The 15465-nt window shown below is 45.3% G+C and overlaps 1 protein-coding gene across 1 annotated transcript in view; it reads left to right on the forward strand.

Moving 5' to 3' along the window:
- Pdcd1lg2 (programmed cell death 1 ligand 2) overlaps positions 1-14815 on the forward strand; it is a 62009-nt gene extending 47194 nt beyond the window's left edge. The window contains exon 6 of the mRNA NM_021396.2: positions 12404-14815. The gene's annotated coding sequence lies outside the window, so the exon portion shown is untranslated. The remainder of the gene's footprint in view (positions 1-12403) is intronic.
- Positions 14816-15465: the final 650 nt, after the last annotated feature.

Below are 15465 nucleotides of genomic sequence, written 5' to 3' on the forward strand. Positions count from 1 at the left end.
CTCACATACACCTTGTCACACACACCCTGTCTTTCTCTCACACACATACCCTGTCACACACATACACACACACACACACACACACACTCATACACACCCTGTCACAACACATACCCTATTACACACATACATACCCTGTCTCACACACGCACACACATACACACTCACATATACCCTGTCACACACACATTCTCCCCCACATACAGTCACATACACACACAGACACAAATTCTTATATACACACCTACACCACACATACACACATCCCCCTCCACATACACATAGAATAAAATAAAATATGAATAAAACTTGGGACTACTATGTTCTTGTGTTTTCCCATTTCATACAGACCTCTTAGTTACTATGTAGCCCCAGCTAATCTCAAACTAGAAATTCTCCTGCCTCAGCCTCCCGAGCCTGGTACAGGTATGTATCCTTGGCTTCCTATTGCAGTTTTTAAGAACTCCTTTACAGTGTATATTATGAAAGTATCAACAACACTTTGAAAATAAAAAGCACAGATGTAATACACACACACACACATACACAAACAAATCTGGTTCTTGCCAAGATATGGGAAATATGGTTCTTAAGATGTGTGGAGACTTGTGTGTGCACAAGTGTGTGTATGTGTGCATGTACATGTGTGTGTACATGTCTGTGTGCATGTACATCTATGTTCATATGTGACCAAGGTACATCAGTATGCTGTGTGTAGAATACAGATATCAACCTTGGGTGCCATTCCTCAGGCACCATATGCCGTGTTTCCTCCACACAAAGTCTTCCATTATGACGTGAGGCTGTTCACTGAGCCCCAGGGATACATTCACCTCCCAGGCATGTGCTACTGCACCCAGCTCTTTACACAGATGCTGGGGATCAACTCGGCTTCTCACCCGTGTGCAGCAGCCTCTTTATTGAGTTATTTTCCCAGTCTTCTCCCACATTTTTTATTAGATACAACAATACAGCACACTTCAATAACAGAAAAAACGGCCATAATTCTTATAAAAGTCTCTAAGGTTTTAGATTCGAATATTAATCCTCGTTTGATCATGAGCTGGTAACTAGCAGTTTTTCAGCCAACATCATCCAGCCTAGGGACCAGCACCAGGTTGGTGCTGCCTTAGAAGACCGAGTCGGGACTTTGCCAGACTCTAAACCAAAAGTCAAAGGCGTTATGTTCTGGCTGCCTATGGCTGGTGGAGAATATTAACCCTGACCTCTGGCAGTAAGGGGGCTGCCACTGAAAACCGAGACATTCCAGAGCAGCTCCTCTGAGTTGAGAATTGGGTTCCTTTCAAATACCAATCTTCTTGAAGGAGACTACCCTGGCTATGGCACTGAATTGATCCTTGACTCTGAAAGCCCAAGCTAATGTCAGGATGGTCATGATGGAACTGGTAAAAAGCCAGATAGGCAGGAGCAGCGCAGGACAGTGGAGAGCCAGGTCCTAGAAGAGAATCTGATAGGAAATAGCAAGTGCTATTTAAGGAAGAAATAAAACTAGAAAAACCTGGTAACAGCAACTCATCGTGCAAACGTATGCTTTTGTTCTCTTAGCAACTCTGACATCAGTCTTTTACACCTTAGTTAGTGTAAATTGAGCAATCAAGCCTTTTGTTCTATTCCTGGACAGCCAGGTATAAAGCGTCAGTCAAACAGGCCATTCAAAAAAGCCACGTGGGAACCTATTTTACAAGTATATATATTCTTCACCTAACCTATGTATTCATAGAATCTATATATTCATATTTAAAAGTTTAATTAGAGTTACTCTACATAGAGGATAATAATAATGTTTCTCCCAGAACCCATAACAAAAACAAAAAGCCAAGTAAAGGTGTGGGTTGATGCCCCTCCTGTTGTTTGTCATGGGTATCCTAGAGACTCCCAAAACAATACAAACTATTGCCATTGCTCTTGATTGCCCCCCAGAACCTGATGGTGAGTCCTTATTCTGGTAGATACAGGACACAGAAATATTAAGTTGGCCCTACCCAGGAAGCTTCTTCCCTGCTGGCCACCTTTCATAGTATCTCAGGAACAATGTGAGCTGCTAGGCGTGGGGTGAGCCATCAACACCTTACCCAGCGGAGAGTTCTGTGAGCCACAATAATGCCTGTCATGGCAATATATACCCATGGGTACAGTAGTAGCAATAATATCACAGTTATGAACAATCTGATATTCATCAATATTCTGATTGAATCTAAGGCCCACTCTATAGGAGGAGCTGCCTGGTAGTTGGTATTGTATCTGTGACCAAGAATCCATGGTTGGCGAGCTCAGAGGTCCCGGTGGTGAGGCTACTACAATGATGTTGCTAAAGGGACAACAGTACCAATCATTTCTCTAAATTTCTATCTCTATCTTCATAGATTTCTGCAGCTCCCAGACCCCATCATGAAGTTTCTTTGTGCAGTGGACAGTGGTTAGCAAAGAAACTCATAATGGCTCAAAGTTCAGAGAGTAATTGTCTATGGTGAACTCAGCCAAAATAGGACATCAATATCGCACCCTTACCTCTTTAGGTTTACAGACTGTCTTAGTTAGGCTTTCACTTTCTGCAACAAAACACCAAAGGGTTTATTTGGTTTATATTTCCACATTGCTATTCTTCACCAAAGGAAGTCAGGACAGGAACTCAGGCAGGGCAGGACCTTGGAGGCAGGAGCTGATGCATGCTTGCTCTACATGCTTTCTTATGGAACACAGGACCACCACCCCAGGGGTGCCACTGCCTATAGTGGACTGGGTTCTTCCCCATGGATCACTAAATAAGAAAATATCCTACATCTGGATCATGATGTTGTAGAAAATATTTAATCTCAATCCAGGTTTTCTACTCCACCTTTGACCATTTAGTTCCCAGATAAAAGATACTCATAACCTTTATATTTACAATAAGCCTTAATCAGCACAAGAGCTGGGCAGATATTTATTCTCCATGCTATTATGTCTATTTCCTAGCCAATAATCCCATTAAATAATCTGCCATGTTTTGTCTGGGCTGCTCTTAACTCCAGTTAGCCAACCCATGTGGCCATTATTTCAAGATTCTTACCCCACCTCAGCTTCTCCTCTCTCCAACTTCTTCTCTTCCCACCTCGTGGTTCTCCTCTGACCCAAGCCTGGGAACCCTACATCCCGCCTATGCCTCTTCTGCTCAGCTATTGGCTGTCAGCATCTTTATTCACCAATTAGGGATAACTTGGGAGTCAAGGTCACATAGCATTATGTGGGTCTATATGTGGTCTCTGGGAGTAACCAGTATTTCGCATAGCAAAAGACCAAACCTTAACATTATGGAGGCATTTCCTCATTTGAGGCTCCTTCTTCTGCAATGTCTCTAGCTTGTGTCAAGTTGACACAAAGCCAGCCAGGACAGGGGTCATCAAGGAGTAAGAAACACATTATTAGAGGCGGAAGTTGGGAAGGACAGATCTAGAATAGTGTTTTCCGGACATTAATGGGACCACTACACTCATAAGTTTACAGCAGCTATAGAGACCTGTATAAGACCTGAACTAGAGGATGCCTTCACAACATTTCAGCACAGATCAGGGAGGGGCTCGTGAACCCCATACTCAGCTGAGAAGTTATTGACAGGTGATGTCATCTGAGGGAGGGAGGATCAGTGAAGGGTATGGGCTCTGGTATGTTGGCCATGCTCCAGTGGATGGCTGGATGTCAGAGGTGGGAGGATTTGGAGATAGAGGGGTGGTCCTTGGGGGGGGGGTGTTATGGGAAGATGAATACAACCCAAACCCATTGTATGCATGTATGAAACGCTCAATTAATAATGAGATATATATATATTGGTTTTTCGAGACAGGGTTTCTCTGTATAGCCCTGGCTGTCCTGGAACTCACTTTGTAGACCAGGCTGGCCTCGAACTCAGAAATCCACCTGCCTCTGCCTCCCAAGTGCTGGGATTAAAGGCGTGCACCACCATGCCCGGCTAATAATGATACTTTTAAAGTGAAAAGAGAGGAGTAATTCTGAAGCTAGACACTTGTGGGAGTTTTGTTTTATAGACAACAAATTCCCCCACCACAACAGAGAAGTGAGCAGAGCCAAGGGTGAGCAGCTTGCATTTCTTTCTCACCTCCTTTGCTATCTTAGCTTGAGTTGATAAATTCAATTCTCTCCCAATCTCCACGGGAATTGGTTCTAGTCTCACTTAGATTAGGGAGTCCTCACGTCCCTTAGGGAAAATGGCCCAATGTTTGCAGATAACCTATATACATCTTCACATGGGCTTGAAATAATTCTGATTCCTGAAAAATACCTATGACAGCGCAGATGCGAGCTTTGTAAATAGTAGGGACATTGCATTGTTTATGGAACAATGGCAGAAAAGAAGAGTGTATTGGTCACTTTTCTCAATGCAGTCCCCAAAGACCAGACAAGAAGCAGCTTAGGTCATGGTTGGAGGGGTGATAGCTCATACTGGAGAGGGAAGCCATGGCAGTGTGAGCATGTATGACAATTGCTTGCTCACACCGCCCTAAGGCCAGAAGCTCCAGAGGAACAAGAAGTAGAGACGAGCTATTAACCTCAAGACCAAACCCCAGTGACCTACTTCCTTCAGCTAACTCCCACCTCATAAAAGTTTCACAACTTCCCGAACAGCAGCAACCGGGGACCAAGTGTTCAAACATGGAAGCCTGTAAGGGACATTTCTCTTTCAAATAACAACCAAAAGTTTATGCTGGTGTCTTTTAAATGTCTGCTCTGGGTTATTTATTGTCAGATAAGCTTACCTCAAGCTGACTTTTCTACTCATGGAGAAGGTAATAGTAATGGAATCATAAGGAAGGGGAGTCTAGAGCAGGGGTACCCAGGCCTCCTAATCCTGACACCCTGGAATACAGCTCCTCACCTTGTGGTGAGCCCCGACCATTAGTTATTTTCATTGCTACTTCATGACTGTAACCTTGCTCCTATTATGAATTGTAATGTAAATATCTGATATGCATGATAGGTAGGAAGTATATCAGGTTCTAGGGATTCCAGGAACCTCCTCAGAACTCTTTAACCTTGTCTGTGTAGATACAATTGTTTCCACCCCTGACCGGTACTTCTGAGGTGAGCTTAAAACATCTAATTCTGAGCCTTCAAACATGGAAGACTCTGGGTAAGAACCCAGTCTTACCTTCTCTGACAGATCTTATTTCCTATATTATAAATATATAGGGAATATATAAAATATGAAGTATGTGTATATTTCATATTTTAAAGCCCCCCCCCAGTTTAAGTATATTTTGTCCTACATCTTTTTAGCAATGGTCTATCACCAAGATCTGCTAACCCAGTGAAGGTTCCAGCTCCATACTCTGTATGGATGTTTTCCCTGAAGGGCATTTTGAGAAGAACACAACATGGCTGTGTCCGGATGGGTTCACACATGCTCTCTCGTTGCACAGCTTAGCGACCCTGGCTCTGGCTCTGTTTGAGGCTCTGGATAGATTGTCATGTGGAACTAGCTGCCGGGGGACTCTGGTACTTGTTGCCAGATGAGCATCCATGGGAAGGTACGAGATGGAACAATGTGGTGTTGATGGTTTGAAGTGTGACTTTAACAGTGCACTGTTGAGTTTTTATCTTGTCACAGTTAGGATTACTATTGCTGCAATAAAACCCCATGACCAAAACGCAAGTTGGGGAGGAAGGGGTTTATACAGTTATATACTTCCATATCACTGTTCATCATCAGAAGAAGCCAAGACAGGAACTGAAACAGGACAGAAACCTGGAGGCAGAAGCTGATAGAGAGACCATGGGAGGGGTGCTGTTCACTGGCCCGCTGCTCCCATGGCCTGCTCAGCCTTCTTTCTTATAGAATCGAGGGCCACCAGCTTGGGGATAACAACACCCACAATGGGTTGGGCCCTTCCCTATCAATCGCTAATTAAGAAAATGACTTATTGGGCTGGAGAGATGGCTCAGCAGTTAAGAGCACTGACTGCTCTTCCGGAGGTCCTGAGTTCAATTCCCAACAAGCAAATGGTGGCTCACAACCAACTGTAATGGGATCTGATGCCCTCTTCTGGTCGGTCTGAAGAAAGTGACAGTATACTCACATACTCAGCTGCAGTACAACTGGGTGGCAGTTTTGCAACCAACAGTGATTAAGAAATACATTGTGGGGCTAGAGAGATGGCTAGGTGGTTAAGAGCACTGACTGCTCTTCCAGAGGTCTTGACTTCAATTCTCAGCAACCACATGGTGGCTCAGGATCACCTGTAATGGAATCCAGTGCCCTTTTCTGTTGTGTGTGAAGACAGCAACAATGTACTCATATACGTAAAATAAATAAGTAAATAAAACAAACAAATCAACCAATGAAACAAACCCCACTGCGTCACCAGAGACCATGTGGGTGTACGAGTGCAGCACTGCTGTGCCCATGGTGGTATCCAGGCCTATGCTGCTGCCTGGAGTCATGTCTAGGACTGTAGTCCTGTCCCAGACAGGGTCTGTGTTGATGTCTGAGGCCGATGTTACCAATAAAATGTTGTGGGATGCCAGCCTACGGCCTACGTGAACCGGGTATTTCTGGAAGGCAGGCTGGGGCTGAAAGAGACTAGACTGTGAGAAAAGAATGATGAAGCCAAGACAAATTTTTCTCTGATCAAGGCTCGTGAGTTTACTAAGAGAGTGTGCTTATAAGGGGGAAGGCCCATGTCCTCCCCCGCGCCCCACCCCCCCAGTCCATCCTTGCATCCTTGGTGCTTTGTCGCCATGTCGCCATGCTGTCAGCACTTGGTTGCTTATTCAGGAATGTCTCAGGAAGATAGGTAGCAGAATCTCAGGGCAGTTGACACTTCAAAAGAAGACAGTCAAGTCAGAAAGCTGCACCGCAGGTGGCCCCACCTCAGTGGTGACAAGGTCTGTACCAGCCTGCTTCAGGTTCAGGCTGGGGGAGACTACAATAAAAGGCCATGCAGACGACCCTGGTCTGGGCTGCCTGAGGCCACGTTGATGTTCAAGCACTATGCTGAGCTGGCAACCATACCATCCCTTACGTAGGCAGTGTGCGAGAGACGGCTCTGGTGCCGTGGGTTCAGAAGAGCTGACCATGGTGGCAGGAGGGCAGGAGATGGTCCTGCCCCTCACCAGCTGCAGCCCCCAGGTAGGAGAGTAGGCCATGTGCCTCATCTGGGCAGCAGAATAGAGATTATCCTGGTGATAGGGGAGCAGGCATACTGGCCCCATCACTTGTCTGACATGGGGCAGCATGGGTAAAAGAGAAATGCCCCCTTGCCCCTCACCAACTACTTCAGGTGGAAGGGCTGGCCCCCAAATCATGAGAGCAGGAGAGCTGACCCTACTTCTCACTGGCTACAGTACCCAGAGAGGGTGTCCTGCACCTTGCCTGGGTAGCAGAGTAGAGCTGGGCCCCTGCAAAAGAGCTGGCCCTGCACCTTGCCTGCTGTAGATTGGGTGAGCTAGCCAGGAAGTGTTAGAGAGCTTGCCCTGGTGGTGAGTGTACAGGAGAGCAGAGAGGCTGACCAACTCATCTACCACCCAGGCTCAGATGTAGGGTTTTGAATTGGCTTGACCTCAACTCTGAACTGCTGGAACTGTAGGGATGCTCCTACAAATCTAAAGCTGCAGGGTCTCCATGACACAGGGCAACAACAGGCTGTCCAAAGGAGTCCCTGTAAGGGTCCAGCAGGAGCCAGAAGCCATGAACCAGACCAAAGTCTCATGGCAATGTTCATTTGCAAGTAAATAGAGTGGACCAAAGGGAGTTCTGTGGGACTGTGGGACAGACACACTATGACACACTATAGCTTCCACAGCAAGGGTTTTATTTTGGTTTTTTTTTTTTTTTTTTTTGGTATTTTACTTTATTCTAGTTTATTTTATTCTGGGGTAAAGGTTGCAAGAGCAGAGGTAGATACTAAGGGACAGGAAGATGAATGGGGTTGGAGTACATGATTCACACACACACACACACACACACACACACACACACACACAAATCAATAATTTTTTTTTAAAAAAACTATTCATTACAAAGCCAAAACAAAATTCTGATTAAAAAAAAATTCTTTCTAAATGCCCCATTTGATAAGTTGGAGGTTTTTAAATATTCCATACTAAAGTCATCAGAGGGGTTTCATGCAACAACTGATGGGAACAGATGCAAAGACCCACAGCCAGACACTAGGGAGCATTCAGGGAATCCTCCAGAAAGCAGGGAGGGAGGACTGCAGGAGCCAGAGGGGTCAAGGACACCGCAAGAAAACCACAGAATCCACTAAGCACAGAAAGCAGGGAGGGAGGACTGCAGGAGCCAGAGGGGTCAAGGACACCGCAAGAAAACTACAGAATCCACTAACCAGGGCTCATAGAAGGTCACAGAGCCTGAACTGACAACCAGGGGGCCTGCGTGGGTCTGGCTTCGGCCCTCTGCATATATGTTATGGTTGTGTAGCTTGATCTTCTCGTGAGACTCCTAACAGTGAGAATGGGGGCTGTCTCTGACTCTTTTGCCGGCTTTTGGGACCCTTTTCCTCCTACTGGGTTGCCAGTCCAGCCCTAATAGATGGGGAGGTTCCCGGTCTTATTGCAAATTGATATGTCATGTTTGGTTAATAACCCTTAGAGGCCTACCCTTTTCTGAAGGGAAATGGAGGAAGGGTGGATTGGGGGATGGAGTGGGGAAAGGAAATGAGGGAAAGAGGAAGGGTAAACGGTGGTTGGGTGTAATATATAAGAAAAGAACAAAATTTTTAAATTATGTAAAAAAAAAAAAAACCAGGAATACATTATGGGACTATGAGCTGTCAGCAATGAAGCAGGAGCAATGACGTCTTTTGATGGCGTTGGCAGGCTCACAGCTAGAACCAGCGCAAGAGACAGGATGTGCTGTGGTTGTCAGAAGGGAGGGTTCCACACTCCTGCAGGCTGGTTGAGTGGAAGGCGTAGGGCTTCAAATCAGGGCTTCTGGGACCCGCATAGGCTTGGGTGTAGAGCGAAGAAAGGCCTTGTGCACACAGATAAGCACTGAAGAAGCCAGGAAAGGTAAACACACGGCTTGCCTCTTCGATGGAATGAGGTGTGCAGATAGATGCTCTTCCTGGAACGCCAGGAATGATGGAGTTTTATAACCTGGCGATCCCTTGCTGTCTGATGAGACAGGCTCTGCTCGTATCTCCCAGACTTCATTTCTTCCAGACAATACCCTCCCCCTTCAAACCTTGAGTAATGACTTTTAGACCACAAAACCCATCCTCATGTGGGATGTCACCTGTGCTATCTTAGGGCCAGGCCAATGCTGACACCCACAGGCCTTATGTTTACCTCGGCCATTCTTACCTAGACCCTAAATCTCGGGCACTGTCTCTGAGTCAACAGTACCTATTCCTGTGAAAGAAGCCAGATGTGTTTTGTAAAGAATCTCAGTGTAAGCATGGCTTAAATTATTATATACTCGGGACTGAGTTCATTGTTCTCTGAATACTTTTTTTTTTTAAATTGTGCTGTGCTTAAATATGGCTAAAGTAAAATGATCTGGGACAGACTCTAGAAATCCTGGTTCATCACCCGCTACAATCAAATCAGCCTGAACCAGGTTTTCCTCTTGCCTCACCCTGATCATTTTTTCCTTGCCTGGTATAAAGCTTGCAGGGGAATGGCCACACGTGAGTTATGTGGGACAAATGGAATGTTTACCTTTCTTGGTAAGATCCCCTTCTTTTATGGTTTAGCACTCATGTGATGTGGCACTTGAGTTGACCAAAATGATATAGAGCAATCAGAAGACTTTGAAATACCTCTGTGTCAGAAGCTTGGCATGTTCAAGCTGCTGTGTATAGCACCACAATTCCAAACCCACCAGTTATGAAAACTGTTAGTGTTCTGTCTAAGCTCCTCTCCACAGTTACCTGGCAACAGCTAGGTAGGCCTGATCCACTATAAAAGGGGCTTCTTGCCCTCTCCTCTCTCTGTTGCTCCTCTCTTACTCTTACTCTCTTGATCTTGCTCTGTCCTCTTGTCACTTCTCCCCCCTCCCCCTCTCCCTCCACATGCTCATGACCAGCCTCCTCTCTCTCTCTCTCTCTCTCTCTCTCTCTCTCTCTCTCTCTCTCTGCCTTTCTCTGACTCTACTACCCTCTTTTTTTTTTGTTTTTTGTTTTGTTTTATTTTTGTTTTGTTTTTTGAGACAGGGTTTCTCTGTATACCCTTGGCTGTCCTGGAACTCACTTTGTAGACCAGGTTGGCCTCGAACTCAGAAATCTGCCTGCCTCTGCCTCCCATGTGCTGGGATTAAAAGTGTGCGCCACCACGCCCAGCCTCTACTACCCTCTTAACTCCCCTGACCATGCCCCAAATAAACTCTATTTTATACTATACTGTCCTGTGGCTGGTCCCTCAGGGGGAAGGGATGCCTCAGCATGGGCCCTCAGAGGCACTGCTTTCCCCCATACCTGACTACATCTCCATAGAACATATCCCCCCTCTCCTTATCTTTTTATAAACACATCAAAAACAACCCCAGGAAGCCTTTGTCTCATCCGTAAGAGATAGCAATCCTCAGTACAAAATTCGATGGAAAAGAATGAACATGGGCTCTCAGACTTTTTCCCACGCCTACCAGCAATTGATCTGAAAGCAATTACTGTAGGCCCACAGCCTGGGTACAGAGCCATGGGACAAACTCGGGAAGTTCCACACTGAGGTCTGATTACAACTGAGCTCTGAATCAGCAATTAGATTTTCTTGACCCAGCAAATTTTCTCATCCGCCTTGGCGAGCCTGATTAAAATACCCATTTCTTCAGAAACGAAAATCCCAATTCCTATAAAATGATATCCTTGACCCGGAGGCACCTGCTTGTGTAGGTCCGATAGGCTCAGTGTCTTTCTTCAGTGGGACTCCTTCAAGTACTCAGGACAGGGAAGACGTGGGAGGGGCCTGAGAGCAGAGGTGACAAACTCTGGTCTCCAGCAAGCAAGCATGTGATGAAAGGAGGGGAGGAGGCCTGAGGTGACCAGACAGGGCTTGGGCAACCTGCCAGCTCAACTCTAACTCTCCACTGGCAAGAAGACAGACATGGAGGTGTTTATGGAATGTCTGCTAGTTATTAAATGCTAGATAAAAAATTACCAGATTAGCCAACTCACACACTGGGGACCTATTTATAGCTTCATGGCTAGAAGTAAACAAACCGCTAACAGCGAGGCCCGAGGCATGGATCATTTAGGGTAGAGACATATTTGAGAACACCAAGAACACATAATCTCCTGAATGTCTCATCCTCTCGCATGCCCACGTGCTCTGCGGTATTAGAACGTCTTTGTTGAGTCAACATGATCATGAGTATTTTGGTTTTTTGTTTTTTAATTATTTTTCTTTTATTTACTTTTTTTTTTTTTTTTTTTTGATCATGAGTATTTTGTAACAGACATTTAACCATATAATCAGAAATGTCTCAGGCCTCCTTATCTGACATTCTGACAGTGAAGTAACTGGCAGAGAAATGAGATAGCTGGGAAACCTGGTACCTGTTGTCCTGGGGCCAGGGTCTCTCCAGAGAAACAGAGCCTGGAGTGGGGGAGGGGAAAGCAGCAGAGGGAAAGAGACAGGTAGATTCATTTTAAAGGGTCAGTGCCCATGACTGTGGGGAGAGTGAGGCTGACCTTTGTGCAGTAGGCCAGCAGGTCGAAACAGAGGCAGAGTTTCCATATCACATTCTCCAGGCAGGGTTTCTTCATCTCTAGGAATTTGTTCTCAAGGTCTCACCTGATTAGAAGGAAGCTATATTGGCATATAAGCTATGTAGAATTTAGCTGATACAACACATTAATTATAACTGTAAAGCGCATGGCAACATCAAGACTAGCATTTGATAAGATTGTGGGCCCTGTAGCCTATCCAAGTAGATATGACAAATGAACCAAGAGATGAGGGAGCAGCCATCTTGGCCATGCACTTGGCTGAGAGCATAGAGTAGGCCAGCTTGTTGGAACTGCCAAAGCCTTTAAAAACAGAAGTAAAGGGCCTGGAGAGAGCTCTGTGGTTAAGAGGGTTTGCAGCTCTTGCAGAGGACCTAAGTTCAGTTCCCATTGTCTCTCTCACTGCTGCCTGTAACTCCTGCTCCAGGGCATCTGACACCCTATGAAGTGTTTCATTATAGTATAGCTGTCTGGGGTCCATAGGGTGGGTGTTGGGTAGGGGTCCTAAAGTAGTGCTGGAGAGAAACTTAGAGTGGGGAAATGGGAGGGTGTATCATGAAAGGCTTTGAACCCTGCTGGTCCCGATACATAGATTACTATTTTTTTTAAAGGTGGTTTCTCTCTCCAGTCTACTTTGAGAGGTTATATGTATGTTCTAGTCAATGATTTATTTATTTTTCCTGTTTGTGGTCTCTTCTTCCCAGATCTGGACCTGCGGTCTTGGGAGTTGGAAGGATCTGATGGGAAACCCTCAAGAGACTTCTGGACTCAAAGTGAGAATCTTGCAGGACCTGCCATTTGCACTTTTGAACCCTTTGGACGGTGACCCAGGGCTCCGAAGAGGAGCTTGTAAGACTGACAATCTTCCCTCTGTCTCAAGACTCTCTGAACAGCAAGACCCCAATGGCACTTTAGACTTACCCCTGGGATCCTGGACCCCAGTGAGGGCCTAAGGCTCCTAATGACTTTCAGGGTGAGAACAAAAGGAATTGCTCTCCGCCCCACCCCCACCTCCTGCTTTCCGCAGGGAGACATGGAAATTCCCAGTTACTAAAATAGATTGTCAATAGAGTTATTTATAGCCCTCATTTCCTCCGGGGACTTGGAAGCTTCAGACAGGGTTTTTCATAAACAAAGTCATAACTGATGTGTTTTACAGCATCCTAGAATCCTGGCAGCCTCTGAAGTTCTAATTAACTGGAAGCATTTAAGCAACACGTTAAGTACCCCCACTGTGGTATTTGTTTCTACTTTTCTGTTTTTAAAGTGTGAGTCACAAGGTAATTGTTGTAACCTGTGATATCACTGTTTCTTGTGTCTCTTCTTTCAACTACATCTTTTAAAACAAAACGGTGTGGGGTTTGGTTGTTTTGGTGGTAGTGGTAGTGTTTCTCAGTGGTATCTCCTTAAGAAAAAAAATCATCATGCCAGTGAATTGTTTCTTCAGCCATTTCAGATGGGAAGCTGGAATAGCCTGTCCCCCAAGCTAAGCCTTCTTCCCTAGCTTTCTGCGTGATTTTACATTGAGCATTCCTGTTGCTTTGTTTCTATAACTGTAATGTGGTGATGTCATTGTTAGGGCACTTGAGGGTGGGCGTTCTGGAAGTCCTTTCAGGTTAGTGTTTGGGGGCAGGGTTGCTCAGAATACATAAAGGTGCTAACTTAAACTGCAGCCATGGAGCTCAGTGAATTCACTAACCTTCGGGCTGTCCAAATGTGCACATTAGCTACTGTGACCCCTGTAGGTTAGGGAGCCTGAAGCCAGCTCTTTACCTGGTGTTTAGACTCAGCAGAATTTGGAGTCAATGGGACCAAATGGTTGTGAAATTAAGATTTGAAGTGTGCATCTTATTTTATCACCATCTGCCCAACAAAACTTCAGAAAATGCCTTTGAAGCACAAAAATGTAATCGTTTATGTGAAATCTCTGAGTTGCATTTAGATGCCCATTGCAGCAAGGTGGCTCTCTCACAGATTCCACACCTTAGCCTAAGATACCAGACAGCAGGACAGAGAGAAAAGTCCTTCCTGGTGTGCAAACTTCCTTACACTGGACCTCGCCTCTCAGGTGTGTGATTGGTAGGCCAAATCCCGATAGCCAATCGGTGTTGGGTGCTTTGTCTGCTCTACTGGGAGTCCAGTGGTACAATGGATTCTGGCAAAATGCTGCCATCTTGGCCCTCGCTGGGCTGCTTTCTAGGATATTCATAGAGAAAGGGCCGTCCAGATCCAGTATCCTAAAATCCTGAGAGGAGAATATAAGTTAGTGTGTCTCACTATAACTATCTCTATGATCGGTCACATTACTATCTAACAGTTACCAAATACTATATGCCTAATACTGGTAAGCATTTTATACACACCATTGGATTGAATCCTCTCAAAATCCTCAAAAAGGAAGTTATTAATACCTCCATAGGCAAGGAGCCCAGAACCCAGAGAGGTCAGGCAGTCTAGTTATAGATGCCTGCTTTGTTTAGAAGTGAACAAGAGCATCAAATTATTAATGTGCCCTGGTTATTAATGCGCCCTGGTTACCTGCTGGATGGAACATCAAGGTGGACTTTTGGCAGTTGCATACACCCAGAGGTATTTTGGCTATTCACGGATTAATTTCACACGAAGTGTTTCAGAGACATGTGTAGGGGAAGTCCGGGTTCAGGGGGCCTAAGATTCAAACTCTAGCTTAGCTACGTCTGACCTCCCTAAGCACTAACTTACTATCAAAAGAATGAGCAGTAAAAGAATGGTGTTTACTGCCTGCCTTTATCAGGCAGTGAACGTGCAGCGGGCAACGAATGCTTGATAAGTGTGTGTCAGTGTGAAGTCCCATGTACCAGCCGCTGTCCCCACTGCAAAAGCAGCAGAGCGCTCAGACATCATCAGCTGATTTACCAGCAGCAGATTTCTTCTTCTAGTCCCATCCCTGAAGAAGCTTCCAGCCTAGGTACATTGCATGGGCTTTGTGCTCCAGGAGTTCCTACACAGCCCTCAACTTCAACACAGGCAAAGTGCTTACTGATCCTCATGTATCTTACAGGGTCCCCTCTACCCACAATACCTCATTGCTGGAACTTCAAATCTTCCTGAATAAAAGCTTGCCCGTGGTTTAATTATTACCTATACTAGGAGATTTTCCTCCAGCTGTCTTTCCTTTGGACACAGAAATGTGCTCACTTTCTCTGTCTCTCTGTCTCTGTCTGAATCTGTCTGTCTGTCTGTTTCTGTCTCTCTCCCTCCCTCCCTCCATCCCTCCCTATCTCTCATTCCCATCCAATGATGCTTACATGTTTTCGTTTTTGAACTCTGAGGACTGGAGCACACGTTATCTCCCCGCTTGGACTCCTTGAAAGCAGAGAGAAAAGAGGATCTTCCCATGCCCAGAGCACCTTGTGTGAGATAGGTGCTTTGTGTGTGACTGACCCTGAAACTTTAAATATTGAAAATAACATGACGCTCATTAGTCTGACTTTTTATGACCGTAATGTGATTGGCTAAAAAAGTAAATAATGGGAACTTTAAAAAATGTAATTCAAATATAATATTATTTCTATTCCTCCCTTCCCTTCATCTAACCCCTTCCATGGCTCCTTCCTCCAGTCCTCCTCATGGCTCCCACTCGCTCTCAAATCAATGGCTTCTTTTTCTTTGACTACTACTGTCACTGACATGCACATAAATATATGAGCATAACTTGCTGCCTCTGTTAAGTGTCGCTTGTGTTAATATGATTTTAGAGTTGACCACTTTGCATTAGGAAGTCAAT

Source organism: Mus musculus, chromosome 19, assembly GCF_000001635.26.
Source record: "Mus musculus strain C57BL/6J chromosome 19, GRCm38.p6 C57BL/6J".
In the NCBI taxonomy this organism is placed as follows: domain Eukaryota; kingdom Metazoa; phylum Chordata; class Mammalia; order Rodentia; family Muridae; genus Mus; species Mus musculus.